The sequence below is a fragment of the Gymnodraco acuticeps genome, unplaced genomic scaffold (assembly GCF_902827175.1).
Source record: "Gymnodraco acuticeps unplaced genomic scaffold, fGymAcu1.1, whole genome shotgun sequence".
NCBI lineage: Eukaryota > Metazoa > Chordata > Actinopteri > Perciformes > Bathydraconidae > Gymnodraco > Gymnodraco acuticeps.
Genome location: NW_022992301.1, coordinates 1 through 18,037, shown reverse-complemented (window position 1 = coordinate 18,037; position 18,037 = coordinate 1).

The following is an 18,037-nucleotide window of genomic DNA, read 5'->3' as shown; positions in this document are numbered from 1 at the left end:
CCTCTATACTTATATACATATACTTCTAGCCGAAATAACACATTTTGTCGCTGGGCGCTTTACAATCTGTAAACTTATGACACTAAGATTTTCATCGTCATGACTACACTGTAGCTACGTATGACTGATACAAGCCTGAACCTTGAACCCTCGGTCCTCAGACGCTCGATCATATGAAACACTTCCTAGAATAAACATTTTAACAGGAAAGCTGAAAAGGAGGAAGTTTAAATCTTTCAGGACGGACATCAAAAAAATGTGTTCAAAATAAAAAACATTATAAAATAAACGCAATTGTATATAGATGTTGTTCCTGTTGTTGTATTGAAACCTGTTCTTTAAGTTGATCAGAGAGATGGCCCAGTTGAGTTCCTGTGACCCTGTACTTCTTTACTTCCAACAGCTTTAAAGCAGAGCTGTTTGGAGAGCTCCTCGGTTTCTAGAACAGTCTCCGAGCAGACGAACACAGAACATGCTCCTGATATCAGAGCTAACACTTTAGCACACAGGAGGACTCTCACTCTTCTCTGAAAGTCATTGTTGAGGCTTCAAAGGGGACGGATAGCACACACTACTTTATCTACTAACTATTTTAAACAATTACTTTTACTTCCCCAATTTAGACTATTGTGTCTGGGTCCATTGCATGAAATCGGTTCAAATGACAGGTTTTAATGTTGTTTTATATAATAATTCAAAGCTTTAACAAAACACTCAACCGTACGATCGACCTCTACACAGGCGGTTATTTCCCTGCACAGAGAGTCAGTGGGGGTCTGAGGTGTCACAGGGAGAGGATGTTATTCACTACGGCCATCAGTAATGTCGGGGGTACTCTCTCCCTGAAACTCGCTGTTATCCCACCTTGCCTTAAAACTGCCACTATCATTCCTGTTCCAAAGAAAGCAACCACAGACAGCCTTAATGACGACCGCCCCATTGCACTCACACCTGTGATCATGAAGTGTTTTGAGAGGCTGGTGTTACATCACATAAAGGCCTGCCTTCCCCCACCCTCGACCCACACCAGTTTGCCTACAGAGCAAATAGATCCACTGAAGACGCCGTAGCCATAGCTCTCCACTCTGCACTGAGCCACCTGGAGCATCGTGGGAGCTACGTCAGATTGCTCTTTATTGACTACAGCTCAGCGTTCAACACAACCTGGCACTGAACCCCACAAAAACCAAAGAGATCATCGTAGACTTCAGGAAGAATACTACCGACCTCGTTCCCCTCGACATTAACGGCGAGTGTGTGGAGAGGGTCCACACCTTCAAGTTCCTCGGCGTCCTCATCACCAACAAGCTTTCCTGGAAGGACAACACCACAGCTGTCATCAAGAAGGCCCAGCAGCGTCTGCACTTCCTGAGGGTGCTCAGGAAGAACAACTTGGCCACTAAGCTGCTGGTGACCTTCTACCGCTCTACCATCGAGAGCCTATTGACATACTGCATCACAGTGTGGTACGCCAGCTGCACTGAGGCCGACAGGATGAGGCTCCAGAGAGTCGTAAAAGCAGCACAGAGGATCATCGGCTGCCCTCTCCCCTCCCTGATGGACATCTACACCTCCCGCTGACATTATCAAGGACAGCTCACACCCGGCTTTCACCTGTTCAACCTGCTGCCCTCCGGCAGGCGCTACAGGTGTATCACATCCAGAACAAACAGACTCAAGACAGTTTTTTCCCAAGAGCCATCATTGCTCTTAACACCTGGAAGTCATACCTCTTAATCATCCTGCATGTGAAATAAATGTGACTCTGTACATACATACATATATATCATTATTATTATAAATACATACCTACTATTATTATTTATTACATTTTAGATTTAATTTGTTATACCCCTGGAAATAATTACTGCACTTTATTCCTTATTCTAAGTATGCTGCGTGTATTTGTTGTCTTATGTTGTGATGTTTTGAAAGGGAGAAGCATTTATTTCTCTCATTGTACCTTTAACCCCCTCATGTGCAGGCACCCAGCAGAACTGCACATCTCTTCCCTTCTCTGAAGTCTCAGTAAGCAGTGGTTAAGTTCAATAAATACATCTTCTCTAACAGTTATTGTGGACTGTATGCTTTCCAAAGCAGATAGTGAGTCTGTGCATATCACCACCCTATCAGGTCTGACCTCTTCAACCCATTGGAGCCCAATAATTGCTGCTAGTATTTCTGCTGTATAAACTGATAAGTTATTTGACACTCGTTTTGAGATTGATATTTTGAATTCTGGATATACACGCCTATCCACGCATTCTTGCTTCTTAGATCCATCTGTATACATGTTAGGTCATTGTAATACTTTTTGTTCAGATACTCGTTTTAATTCCCACTTCATTTATTTGCCACTCTTTTTTCCTTTCTATGATACTCACATCTAGATTAGCTTCTGGGGAAAAGCCATGGGGGAACACGGCTAAATGGGCTTGCTTTGGCAAACGTGATGGTCTCCACTCCATATGCCCTCGTTCTCTCCTTACTCGTCCAGCCAAACCCCACGCCCCTGGAACTTTGCATATTCCCACTCCCAATCCTGTAGTTTCTGTTTGTGATATTTTCTTCTCCACTTCCTTGTAGCCTGACCCAGTATGACAGAGCAAGTTTCTCTCTTCTGATCTCCAGAGGTGTCTCTCCTCTCGGAGTCGGCTTGACTCTGTTTGCATTCATAAAGAATGCACACATGTGTTTAATCGTTAATGTCAGATATGACTAAGTAAATACAATTGTTCCTGCTCAAGATTAGATTCAACTTTATTGTTATTGCACAGATTACAGGTACTGAGACAACGAAGTGCAGTTTAGTGCAGTTTAGCTTCTAAAAGCAGTAAAGTGAAAAGTAATGTACACAATCTCCAGAATAAAATATAGAATGAATTGAATGATGAATAACAGTGAGGGGTATGAATACACTAGATATACACAGCATCCTGTGAGCAGTATGAATAGTGTGTATGAATATGCTAAGATATATAAAGTATGAAAACGGTAAGCAGTGCAAGTATAGTATAAAATATATAGATATTAATTTCATGATGATAAATATTGTGGAACAATGATGAAAAATGTGAATGGATGTGGCGACGTAAACTGACACAAAACAACAACAACTTTTGCGGAGCCAATTGGAGAGTTTCATCAGCAGCACGTGGTAAAACCCACCAATGAGCGCTCAGCTCGAGATACCAGCGAGTCGTTTCCCATCAAGCATTTCGCTTCCGCAGCCCGTGGAGAGAAACTGCTCCGCCTCGCCGCGCCTCGCTCTCAAGGCTGCGGGCGTCTTTGTCCCGCGAAATATCAACGTCTCATGGAGTCGAGCCTCCAGAGCAAGTCGGACAAAATTACTAACCATCATGCAACGCACTAGCAAGACTGCGGCCGAAATTGCGCAGGTCTGCGTCGGTCTCGCTCGTCTCAAACAAGCCTATTGGCTGAGATAAATCCGGCCGTGCGTCACGACTCTTTAAACATCTCTGTTGCCGGAAATGCATCCGCGGAGGACCGTGGAGCATAGATATACATATGGTCGCAAGTCATGGGCGGGGATCATGGCTGTTGCGAGTACCATGAGAGGGGTCTGCCTGCAGGCCTCCACTATCAGGACAGTTCCGGTGTAGGCTCCACTGGAAGTGACGATTCACACGTTTTTTCCCCGCCCCCAGGACTCGTCTGATGAAGTTTTCAAATCACAATGGAACATTATGGAGGTGATGAGTCCGCTCACCGTGCACTTTGGGTCGGCCTTGGTCAAGCCCTTTTGACCCCCCCAGCCTGGTTCTCGTAAAAGTTGGCTTAGCCATTTTTCGCTCAAATGACACCATGGAGGAATGTAAGGGAGTTGACAGGGGACTCTGCCCGCCTCAGGAGTGCCTATTTCCGGAGATTTTTTTTACTTTTCCCCGGTTTTATTATTTTTTTATTTTGGCTATTTCACCCGGTTCCTTCTACCGGGGGACACTGCCCGGTCTCGCGTGTGTCCCCACGGCCTGTGTCCAGCTGAGAGTGGAGGTATCCTCAGACTGCCGCCTGCAGGCAGTCTCCGATGAGTACTATGGGCGTGGCATACCCAAATCGCAGCATATAAATTGCAGCCAGAGGGGGGCTGGGTGAAAGTATTTAGATTGGAGGTATCTGTCTGCAGGACATCAACTTCTCTCCTGGATTTGATGATGAATAAACTCGTACTTTTTTTGCTGTTGCTGAAAATATCTTGGGTGAGTCGCTAATTTTATCTGAGAGTCTGCAGAGTTACATTTGAATGAAGATCATACTTTTATATCATGACATCTTGACTATTGTAAGTGTCTTTTTACCTGTTCAAGCTTCTCACAATTGACCCGGAGTATTAACTGAGTTTAAGAGGTTGTGTCACTCTTTATTCTCACTTCACTGTCAGTGTCTGCCCAGGGCCCAAAATGTATTCTCCCTAATTGTCTGCCCTTGATGTAATACATTTACATAATAATTGAATAAAGTCAACTTTATTGGACTAAAATAATCAGCCCGGGACTCTCGACCGGCCCACCTCGGTACCGCCGGCCCCCACCTCGGTACCGCAAGTAAATACCGCTAGTAAATTGTCAACGGGGGGGGGGGATATTAAAAAATGTGCATGACTAAATAAATGTTTTAGTATGTTTTAATAAATGTTAACAATAAGATATGAATGAACAACAAAAATAAAATACGTTACATTTATTTGTTATTGGCTATGGTAGGTTATTGGTTATGTTCAATATTATTGATTATTAAAATGTAAACCGATCTTTTTAATATGTGTCATAGAGTTGTACCCCCTAGATCTAGTCTCTAGTCATTGTGTGCTCAAAGTGCACCAGATTGAAACATTTTACTTTAAAATGTTAGAATAAAATCTTAGAGGATAACCCCCCTAGACCAGGTAGCCTACTCACTTGTTTAATTATTTTTGCGGTCTAGATTTCTTCTTCTTTTTTGAAGTGAGAAGTTGTCCGTCCGACTGACGGACTCCCCACCCCCAAAACGAAAACTCTTCGGTTCTCCACGAATTACACAAGTCACCCAAATCAGCGTTAAAAAAGCGGGAGGTGCCGAAAAATCCCCTATTAATGTATTGATTATAGCTCCGGGGCCGTATAGGTCGGCGCCTGGGTCCGGACCGCGGTCCGCCTGTTGCCGACCCCTGTACCTAGAGGATGTGACGTCCACCCGCCAATTAAAACATGTGCATGCAATAATGAATACAGACATCACAACGCGTAGCTTCACGGAGGAAGCTTCTTACCTTTGCTGTTGTTCTGATCAACATTTGTGTTCAATGGCATCACAACGATAAAAACATGATGTCATGTTTCCCTGAAGCACCTCTTTATATCTGTTTTGCACCTCTAGGTCAGCAAAGACACAATTCTGTGTGTGGCTGCTGTATTCAAATCCTGCCAATGATTTAATGGGAGAAAGTAAAAATGTGAGATTTCGAAATAAAGCAGCACAGGTGCAATCAGTTTTATTTTCTATTGGAAAAAAGTGCACATTTTACTATTGTGTACAAAGGCTATAATGCCATTCAATTGCCCGACATACGAAAGTTAGCATCCGGCGGTTTCTATGTGCTGGACTATACAAGTACTATACCTTTCTATGATACAACTTTAAGGTACTCAACATTACTGGGTTCACACTGCTGGCAACTAGACTAATTCAAGGGTATAGTATAATTCTAATATATATATTTATTATATATATATATATATATCATTTGCCCTTTTGTCCCCAAAGAACAGGAGAGCATTTCTTGAAAGTAGTTAAAAATCAGAAGACTTTTTAAAAATGCTTTTCTTCACAGGCTTTAAAACGTATTAATGTATTTTTGTAATGAAAAATATCAGTGGCATTAAGTGAACACAATTCATAACAAAGTGAGGAAATCATATCTTTTGAGAGTCATCAAGGGGAAAAAGTTTCTAGGTTACTCTTCTTATTTATATGGGTATGTCTTTTCCTCATAAAAACTAAAGTGGCATTTTGTAAACAAATATTCAAAAGGTTAAATTAGAAATATTTGGCATGATGATGTGGTCAAGAAATGTATCTCAGTGAATGTGGAAGATAATATGGATGTATCATTTTACTGCAGTTTTTTGACGTGAGTTTTTGTTTTCTAAGGATAGGAGAGTTTGAGTCTGTTTTTCTCACTGTTTCTTTCTTCTTCTTCTCCGCAGCACTGCCTCTTGCATGTCTTCCCTCTCAGCCTGTCGAGGCGGTGGAGGGAGGATCAGCGACTCTTCAGTGTTGTCTGAACAAACCCACCGACCTGTCCTCTAAAACAGTGGAATGGAATAGAGGACAACCCGTTACGTTCATGTTTATAGAAGTCGGCGCGACGACCCTGATTCCCAGATGCTTCAGTACAGAGACAGAACCGCTCTGAATCATGGAGACCTGAGCAGAGGAGTCTCGACTCTGACCATCTCCAACGTCTCTCTGTCTGACAATGGGTCTTATGAAGTCTATCTCCCACAGCTGGAGGTCACATGTTTGACTCACCTCACCGTCGGTAAGAGTTTAATACTGAACAGCCTGGAAGCAATTACCAGCAGATCAGCATCTTTTGATAACAACCCACAAACCCCACAAAACTCAAAGCCCAAAAGTCACCTTAAACTTTACAATGTGTGTTTATGACTTTGAGAAACAGGAAGGGGAAAAGGGTTTAGACAGATGTATAGTTTTTAAAGGTTTTTTCCTCACTTGACTCTCAAGGCCTGAAGTCATTTTCTTGTTGAACAGTCACTTAATGAATCTGCAGATAATGACTCCTGTTGTCCCTAAATAAGACCTCTCTCATTTGAAACAGTAACAAAGGAGCAAGAGAACCAGACCAAGAGGAAGGACTCCAGCACAACCTCTCCTCCAGCTGGAGAGAGAAATGGTACTTTATTTAAACCTCTGTAGAGAAATTTAGAGTCTTTGTCCCTCTGGGTAAAGGACAGTCTGATAGTGGGAGCTGGTGTGAAACTGCATCACCTTGGCTCTTCTTGTGAACTGAAATCTCCTCTGATTGTGTTCCAGATGCTTCAAACAGAGAGGCTGGTCGTGCTGCTATCATTCTCACAGTTCTCCTGGTTCTCTCTCGGTTCTGCTGGTTTGAAGAGTGGGAAGATCCGTAAGTTACAACACTAAACAAATATCAAAATATGTCTGACCCAACACACTCACTGGCCACTTCATTAGGTACACCTGTTCAACTGCTCGTTAAGGCAAATATCTAATCAGCCAATCACGTGGCAGCATCCACTGCATTGAGGCATGTAGACCTGGTGAAGTTCAAACAGCATCAAACGGGGAAGAAAGGTGATCTAATAGGGCTTTCACACCAACGCGGTTCCCGTTCTAGCTCCGAGCTTTTCTGGTTCGGAACCGGTTTTTCTTTTCAGCCCCCGTTTTGTTCACACCGCCCAGAGCCCGACTGGTGCTGCCGCTGCTGCGTCATGACGTCACCGTTTACGTCGCTGATTTTCTCCCCAACGGCGAGGCGAGCCTACAGCTATTTGTTTGTGTGTTTTTTAAAAAGCACCAGAAGCGTACACACATCTAAGTTGTTCGTGCCCCTCCACTTTTGTACATAAAAAAACACCACTGCATTTACTGGACTTAGGTAAAGTACAAGTACCTCAAAAATGTACTTGAGTGTTTCAGTGTATGCTACTCTATACTTCTACTCACTACATTAAAAATAATGATATTGTAGTTTTCTTCCACTACAGTTATTTGAAACTTTAGTAACTTTTCAGATTTAGATGATTGTCTAATACAAACGTATAATATGACTTAAAGTAAACAAACAGTGTCCAATATCAGAATACAAGGCAATGGCTTAGGAGAGAAACTCCCTCTGAGGGAGCACAGGGATTGTAGCCTTTGCAGACCATTTACATGCACTGAAACCTGAAGAACTGCAGGAGAGGGAGAACCCAGAGAGCAGGGCCTCAGAACACACAACCTGTCCTTATTGTATGAAGTCTCTAAAACTGTGTTTAATGTTTTCACAGGGATTTGTAAGAAAGAAGGAGAGCCGAAGACCTCAGAGGGAGATCAGCAGAGCGCTGCAGAAGAAGGCCTGGTGGGGTCAGAGGTCACAGACAGCAACAATCAACCATCACATACGGTCTATTAAAGGGTCAATCAAGGCAGAATAGACCTTTCTATATCCCCTGACAAACATAGGGCTGGGCCTTCAATCAATATAACATCTGTATTGTGACAGACGAGGTATCACGTTGGATTTGTGATATATGTGTTCTCTCTTCCATGTTTTTAAAGCAGCATTACATTGAAACATGTCATTCACAAACTAGCATTACCTGTTTTACCCACTAGGTGGTGATATCCATGTGACTTAAAGAAAATATATATATAATCCTGCAGTTTCATCACAATAACGACATCAGAAGATATTGTGATAGATTACCCATACTGCCAGGTCCTAGAATAAACCCATAACTATTTATTTAATCTATTTATACGGTTTAATATAAGCATTTCCTTTTTATAAGTAATTTATTAGAGACTAATCTAAACATCCTTTAGGGATTTAAGATTATTTATTAAATATTTGTAATGATCAAAAATATATATTTTAACAATATAGAATATTCTGGATAGTTAAAATAAAAAGTCAAAAACACTCCAGGAGTTCTCTAAAGGGAATGAGCAGAAAGAGGAGATCCATGTCCAACTTAATAATAGCTCATTGCATTTATTTGATCACTTTAGAAGTGCTCAAAGTGCTTCATAGTACAGATATTAGACATGTAATACATCAGTGCTGTAGATCATCCACCACCCCGTTAGCAGGTGCCACTTGAGTGACGTATCCTTGAGACATTCCTTGTCGCTCCCGAAAACAATAGACTGACTTAAAGTGATGCTGTGTATTTTTTAACTCACTGCACTTATGGGAAATACCAACTACAACACAATCAACATATTTTACCGTGGTTTGATTGTAATACAGGCAAAAAACCTTTTAAAATGCGTGTTGTCTGAATGAAGATCGGCTAAGCTAACGCAGTATATGCTCCGACCGTCCACACTCACAACAACGGCCTACAGACATAAATAAACCAGCGACTGTATTCGCCATGACACAGGCAGTCTGTGGTTTGTACTTGTTTAACTTTTGTCTAGTTTCTGAACAGATATGATGAGCTATGAGCTTGAGGGCTCAGTAAGGGATGATGTGCAGCGAGGCGGTCATTATGGGTATTATGATTTACTAAACTGATGATCTAGTTCGACAGTGGCTGGTTGTTAGTTTTATCTGAATGTTTCTTTATGTCCTCATTTGTCTTTGCTATGTGTGTAAATAACTGTTTGTGCCATTGTCAATTTCGAGTTGTTTAAATAAAGTTTTATACTATTTGCCAGAAAATTGCTTTGGACCTTTTCTCTTTTTATTTACCTGTTGTTGTTTTGAATGTTGTACTATTTATATATTCTACCTCTATACTTATACATATACTTCTAGCCGAAATAACACATTTTGTCGCTGGGTGCTTACAATCCGTAAAACTTATGACACTAAGATTTTCATCGTCATGACTACACTGTAGCTATGTAACTAAGCCTGCACTTTGAACCCTCGGTCCTCAGAGACGCTGATCATATGAAACACTTCCCAGAATAAACATTTGAACAGGAAAAGTGAAAAAGAGGAAGGGTCTCTCTTTCAGGACGGACATCAAACAAAATGTGTTCAAAATAAAAAACATAAAATCAACGTAATTGTATAGATGTTGTTCCTCTTGCATTGAAACCTGATATGTTGATCAGAGAGATGGCCCAGTTGAGTTCCTGTGACCCTGTACTTCTTTACTTCCAACAGCTTTAAAGCAGAGCTGTTTGGAGAGCTCCTCGGTTTCTAGAACAGTCTCCGAGCAGACGAACACAGAACATGCTCCTGATATCAGAGCTAACACTTTAGCACACAGGAGGACTCTCACTCTTCTCTGAAAGTCATTGTTGAGGCTTCAAAGGGGACGGATATACAAGCACAGGTTTTTTTTTAAACAGGTTTTAATGAATGTAGTATATCCCCCACTTGATCTAATTATTTTAAACAATTATTTTTGTACTTCACCAATTTAGACTATTGTGTCTGGGTCCATTGCATAAAATCCAAATTAGAAGCGGTTTAAATGACAGGTTTTAATGCCTGTATTATATCCCCCACTGTTGACAGGAATACACATTAGAGAAATGAGAAACAAGCCATCATTGAAGGGACAGACATGCACGTTTTCAAGCATCTTTTTTATTATTAATTGTATTATTATTATTTATCAAACTTTATTGGAATGTTGTAAATTGAACATTAAACTCTTTGTATATAGCGGTATGTTCAACACATCCTCACTCCCAGGTCGGCCTATGTTGACGTTATGTCAAGTCCCTGTCGGCTTTTTCCAACGCAAGGGGGGGCCTTAGCGTCAATTTTCAACGCAAGGGGGGGGCCCTTAGCGTCCATTTTCAGCTTTCCGGGATGTCCATATGCTTCTATAGACGCTCATGGAAGCACGGCATTCGTTTGTGTCGGCTGCCCTTAAAGGCAATGTGAGCGTCCATTCTCATTGGATAACGGAGAATTGTACACCCGGAAGTAAGTATTCCCCTTACTGTCGATTGATTTTACAGTGATATCTGCACTACTCATCGACTAAAAAACACCAGATTATCCTTGTTAATTACACAACATTGATTGGTTTAAATTGTGTGCAATGCTTTTGTATTTTTCCCCTTCGATTCGGAGAAACAAATATGTTTTCGGAGTAAAGGATGGCAGAAGACACTACACTACCCAGAATCCCCAGCTATCGTTTGGACTACACCATGTGCTCTGTTTGACGTCACGTGATCTTCAAATTTCTCCCTGAAGAAAAAAAAAAACATGGCCGAACTTCGTTTTATTCTCGATGGAAAATGCCTATTTTTAAAGTTAGTTTGGCCATTAAAATGCGTTTTGATGTCCTTTGATGCGAGAAATATGAGTTGTTATTTCAGATTATGTGTGCAGTGGATGTACATGATCTTTAGTTTGCTAGTTATTACGAAGATTACTTCAGGAAATTGCGTCCATAACGTTTTCATTGTTACCAAGGTGGTTGCTAGGGACGCTGCTCTCGATATTATTTATGTTATGTTGTGTAACTGTTTAATGGTGTTATCTTTATTGCTACCCCCTTCCCCGTCTATGTATAGTGTTGGTCCACAGCGAAAACATATTAGTTTAACTAAATCCGCATCTAAAGATAGCCTACGTTATTTTCCCCTGTGCAATTCCAGTCTCACATCTCACAGCACATCGTCATTGACAAATACCGGAAACAGACGGAAAACATTGAAAAAAAAATACAATAATACTTTATTCCGAGTGTGCTTGCTTTTCTCTTTGGAAGTCATCACATAACGGCATTGTAATACACGGTTCGGCTGCATTAAATATTACCTGCCGTAGTTCTGTATTTATAGAGCCCTGATGAGAAGACTTCTAGACAAACATGAGGAACTGAACACGTGACGTGGATCATAAATATATCAGCCATTAAACAACATCTTACATTTCTTTTCCCACAATACGTCTCCTTGCAGTATCAACACTAATTCGGCTGACTTTTATATTTAATCCAATTGGTAGATAGGCTGTATTTACACCATAAGGTGATATAAAGGGACACCTAGTGGTTAAATCATGTTATTGAATTTCATTATTTTTATCATTAGATATTAATAGGATCCCTATAAAGTATATTAATTACTCGTTATTCTACTAATAGTTCATTAAAGACTGTATATAATGACTATTTTGCACATCCCTTTCAAGATTTTCTAAGGTTTATTGACTATCATATAGGCCTACACAACTATGGTGTAGTTATGCATTGAATGAAAAACTTGGGTCGCAGGTTCCTCAATAGTGCATTACAAGACATCTATCAATATTTGTGCATACCTCCAGCAATGTTAACTATGTTGAAGCACTTATTTTAACTGATATTATACATAATGTATTATACTCTTATAAGATGTATGTAGATATTTCATCTCCGACCTTGTCAGGTATTGAACAATCAATAAATAAAGAACACAGAATTTGTGTGATTATACTAAATGATTTACAAATAAACACCACTGCATATTTAACTGTTACACATGCTGATGTAACGCAAATGTTCCAACTTGAGATCAATAAAGTATATCTTATCTTAAGCTGATCGATGGCTACTGCCATATTTGCTAAATGTGCCTCTGAACCTTGACAAGTGCATGTTTCAGGCTTATCAATTAATGTAATGTAATGTAATGTTATCAATTAACAACAGGGGTCACAAACATAAGACCAGCTGTTAAATAAAGCTCTTCTGACCTTAGCTGGCATGTGTGTATATATATTAATGCTGCCCATTATGGGCACAAGCAATTTTCACCCATTTATTAATTATATGTTTTAAATGTGAGTGTTTCCTATCCCCTAAACCTCCAGGGATGTACACAGTTTAATACTGGCAACTTCTTATTATGGGAAATACGAAAACGTCTTTTAAAACTACAACTCCCAGTAGAGACGTGCTATAGATAGAGACATGTTGCGAAACAGAATAGCCAGCATGTGTAGTTCTGGGGACGGGGTGGGGGAGGGGGGACGCGGTGGACCCGTTCAAATCCAGTTTTGGACAGTCTGCGTGGTTCCATCCCATTTCAAGTGCTGTTCGAGGCTCGGCGTAACCCTCGGAGCACACTCTCCAATCACAGAGCTTGAGGACTATCACGGGGTTTGTCAAACAGAGCACATGGTGTAGTCCAAACGATAGCTGGGGATTCTGGGTAGTGTAGTGTCTTCTGCCATCCTTTACTCCGAAAAAACATTTGTTTCTCCGAATCGAAGGGGAAAAATAAAAGCATTGCACACAATTTAAACCAATCAATGTTGTGTAATTAACAAGGATAATCTGGTGTTTTTTAGTCGATGAGTAGTGCAGATATCACTGTAAAATCAATCGACAGTAAGGGGAATACTTACTTCCGGGTGTACAATTCTCCGTTATCCAATGAGAATGGACGCTCACATTGCCTTTAAGGGCAGTCGACACAACGAACGCCGTGCTTCCATGAGCGTCCATAGAAGCATATGGACATCCCGGAAAGCTGAAAATGGACGCTAAGGGCCCCCCCCTTGCGTTGAAAATGGACGCTAAGGCCCCCCCCCCTTGCGTTGGAAAAAGCCGACAGGGGACTTGACATAACGTCAACATAGGCCGACCTGGGAGTGAGGATGTGTTGGTATGTTTCATTCAGTGCAAACAGATTGTCAAGGGGAACAACAGTGTGTAACTGTGTGAATTTACAACTGCATGCGCGTGGAAACTGAATGAAGGTTCATCTTCTTCATCTTCTTCATCTACAAAAGTGCTCATAGTGTAATTGTCACAAAACATAAAATAGGAAATAAATAAAACAACAATAAGACAAAAATAAAATACATATCAAGTGGAAAAGTATGGTTCTGTTTCAGTCTTTCGGATCTGTGGGGAATTCCTTCAGAATCGATTTTTTTCTCAGACAGATGCTTCCCCAAAAGTCCACCGTAGGGGCGGGAGCTGTGCTCTATCGACCGGGCGGGATCTGTCCAGATAAATAGCAGCCAGGAGAGAGACGCGTTTAGTTGCCCGGCTGAGAGCGTACATGTCTTAATACTGGAGGAATGTGCATCAACTTTTCTCCGGGATTTGATGATGAAGAAACTCATAATTGTGTTGCTGTGTGCTGAACATATCTCAGGTGAGTCGCTAACTTTATTTGAGAGTCTGCAGTTACATTTGAATGAAGATCATATTTTATATCATGACATCTTGACTATTGTCAGTGTCTTTTTACCTGTTCAGGCTCCTAACAATTTACCCGGAGTATTAACTGAACTTGTGTGGTGTTCATATTGTGACGTGAATGCGCCTGCATGGGCACTGATTAACTGCACTGAAACAGGTGTGTTAATCAGCGGAGGAACTCACAGCTGGGAAACTGACAGCGGAGAGAGAAAAGGCAGTGGAGAACTGTGAATGGGGGTTGGAGGACGCTACATGTGACTCGGCACTCTTTTGGGTGGGAGGGTGTCGTTCGCAGCGGATAGAGCTGCCGGCGACGAAGAAGCCAGACAGGAAATACGTTAGAGTGTCAGGATCGGGAGGCCTGTTACCTCCTATAGATAGTCAGGGCCGGGGTTTTAGTGAGTGCGAGCCGCGATCCCTCCTAACGCACGGCGGTGCCCAAGCAACAGGGACACCAGCTGTAGTGACTCAGTTCACGTCGTCCAGCGAAGCCGATCCCCGGGGAGTTGGACGGCGTCCCTAGCGTAGACCCCGGGGGAGGGTCTCGCCAACTGGCGAGTTACGTACACCCATTTATATTGTTGTATGTCTGATTTTAGAAGTATTTTACACAGTGTATGGAAGGAGAGCAGCAGGTGAGAGGCTACCACGAATTGGAGCGCTCGCCCTAAATTGTTGGTTGGGTCATTGCAGTGTGTGTGTGTGTGTGTTCATTTTGCCTAGTTGTGTGCCTCCGGCAGAGGGTGTTTGCATGCCGTGTTCTTGGTGTGGTGTGCCGCGTTAAACGCTAGTAAAACTAGCCCTGCTGAAGTGTATTTAAAAGTGGACTCACAGTCTAGTGGGGGTTTCTGGTGCCCCGTGGACTCGCTTCCTCTTGTTTCTCCTCTCCTCTTAGCCTACCAATTAACTGTGTTGTTAAAATAAAGATTGCCCTATATTTGTACAAAGCTGCCTCTGTATTTATTGGAAGGTTCTGACAAAGTGGTAGTGTTTCCTGCCACACCTGAAGCGAATCCAACATATATTACAATATGTGTGTTACTCAGCTCGTTGACAATTGACTAGCGGTAGGAAGAGGAAGTTGTTTCAGAATGTAAGGATCTGACAGTGACTTTGAAGAGGATGAGATTGAGCATCAGGTCTATACAAAATAAAGACGAGCCACAGGACCAGCCGGTCAGAGGGCAATAAAACAAGTAGCACTTTAATTCATTAATGTGATCTATGTAAAAGGTCAAATGTTAATGCTGCTGCTTGTAATCAGGGGCGGACTGGGACTAAAAATCAGCCCGGTCAACTCGACCGGCCTAACCCGGCCCAACTCGGTACCGCTCATGCCCTTTTTCTTCCTCCAGAGAAAGTGCCTTTTTTTTAAATAAATGATATATATATATATATATACACTAAACAAAATATAAACGCAACACTTTTGTTTTTGCTCCCATTTTTCAGGAGATGAACTCAAAGATCTAAAACATTTTCTATGTACAAAATAACCATTTCTCTCAAATATTGTTCACAAATCTGAAAAAATCTGTGATAGTGAGCACTTCTCAATAAAAGTTTATTTTGTATAACATGTAAAGCCTAGAAACACAATAGTTGTATGCACAAATTACTCAAGTATAAAAACATCAGCCCATTGTTTCCGATGACAGCGGAAGGAGAGAGCTGGTTAGGAAGGCGTAACTCCTTTTCCCCGCAGCGTTCCATAACTTAAGCATTGGTCTGTTTATAGGAAAACATATGCAGGATGTCGGGCTCGGTACCTCGCTCTCACAGCTCGGGGGAAAGGCTGATCCTGAAACATCAGATTCCTCCCAACTCGCTGCGATCCCTCTCTCGTGCGGCAAGCTCGCGAGTGCAGCATGTTTCCAGCTGTGTCACGCACATCTCCTGAGAGTGTATTCGTTTATTATAATTTAAGCGCAATATAATAAATAAAACAATAATTTTGAAATGTGAAATGTCCATACATGTGTTGTACAAAAAGCATGTTTAAACTGCCATATGATTACTGTGAAGTCCTGATACTTGAGGAACTCTTCTCCCTCTACCTCGTGTGCTTTTCTCTCGAAAAGATCACCATCATATTTCTCTTCAGAAATCCTCCTGTTGAGCCTCACGAAGACTGCTTTCCTTTTTCAAACTGTGCTGAAGTCTCCTCTCTTCTTTCAGACTGTTTCTCCCTCGCTCTCCTGCTCGGCTCTCGGAGGGATAGCGACTCCCCCTCCTCCTCGTTGGCTGCTTCCGTGTTCACGGGGCCGGCTGTTGGCCACGAGCCCTCTCTCAGTGAGCAATGAGAGGCAGCATCTCGTTTGGGAGGAGTCTGCTCTTTCAGACTCGGCCTCTTTTCCCAGCTGTGAGAAAGAGGGAGCCTCGCTACAGCCGGCTCCGCGAAGTTGGAAGCAGCCAGTGAGGAGGGAGTTAACGCAGCGATAGCGAGCAGGAGAGCGTGTGATGTTAGAGGCAAACACGGAAACAGCCTGAAAGAAGAGAGGAGACTTCAGCACATTTTGAAAAGGTCTTCGTGAGGCTCAACGGGAGGATTTCTGGTTATGAGACAAAATCACTCGAGTCCGTGAACTTTAACAGCTCAAACACGACAAACCGAGTTCCACTTTATTTTTGGTGTGTTCAGATTTTACGCGGAGGGATCTTGATCTGAGAGTGAGACTGAGAAGAGAAGCCAACGACGAAAGCAGCGACGAGCTCCATATGAGAGGGATTGAGTGGGAGCTTCGACAGGGAGAGATATCACAGCGCGAGCCGCTGCTGTGGGGAGGCTCGTTCGAGTTGGCTCGCGCCTGACTTTACGCACAGGATTGTTTGAGCTGTGAGAGAGACGGAAGCAGCCACAGACAGACTCAGACACGAGCGACTGAGAGTGTATTAGTTTATTATTATTATTTAAGCCCAATATATAATAAAACAATAATTTTGAAAGGTGAAATGTCCAGTGGCGGCGGGTCATTAGGGGCACAGCCCCACCTAGTGTCAGAAGAAAGTATTACAAATAATGATTACAAAAAAATACTAAAAAATAAATAAAAAAACATATAAAATATATTTTAAGGTCATGTTTAATAATCTGATTCGTCTGTACATTTCTGTTTAGTCTGTGTTCTTCTAATTAGTGTCTAGAGCAGGGGTGGCCAACCAGTCAGAGGTTAAGAGCCACATGTTTTCTATGTTACTTCAAAGAGCCACATCAAACACACAGTCACTGATACCGCTTGTTTCAGTTTTTTGTTTTCTGGAGACAAGATTTCAACCACGTCACTGATGCATTTTTGTGGCATTGGGATATATTTTTAAATCCTCTGGAGCAGAGAGAGGAGCTGTGGATTATTGTTATTGAATAATGCATCAGTGTTACTTAGGGTCAAAAACACTAAACTCACAACTTAAAATGAAAGCGTTTAGTTTATTTAATAAAAGAGCACATGTTCAATGTGAAAAGTGACAGTAGTTATAGATTATTTGCAATTTGGTGCTATATATATTTAAAAAAAAATTGTATATATTTTTTAAACACCTTGAATTTCAGGGGGGACGCGGGGCTCCGTTGGTGGGGCGCAGCGCCCTTCCAAAACAATGGTAGGGGAAACACTGGATATTGTTTAATCAACGATAGGTTTCCCCCCCCTCAAAGGTGATTGGTTCATTGCATCACAGGTATTATTTTGATTGGCTCTTGGGCCACATCAAAATTAGACGCGCTGTCATCCTCTCATACTGACACCTGACACCACACATACACACCGGAGCCGGGACGAAAGTAACACGGGACGAAAGTAACGGAGCGATTTTATCCGAGCCCAAACAACTTTGACCGGCCAAATTATGTTAATACTTAACAGACCTACTAAATATCAGGTTTAACTGTCAGGAGTAGCTAGTGTTGTCACGATACCAACATTTTGGTTTCGATACCAAGTCAAGAATTGCGATTCTGATTCTTTTTTGATACTTTTCTTAAAAAAAGGGAAACAGTCTTAAATGTAATTATTGTGGTTTATTTCACACCAGAACCAGAACCATAACACAACCTTTAAACAATGAGAACAATAAATAAAATAATGACAAGATTTCCTATTAAATAAAATTAATACATTTCTCACAGACAGGCCTCGTGGTGTCCGTAGGCTTGCCCTCACTGTCAGAGA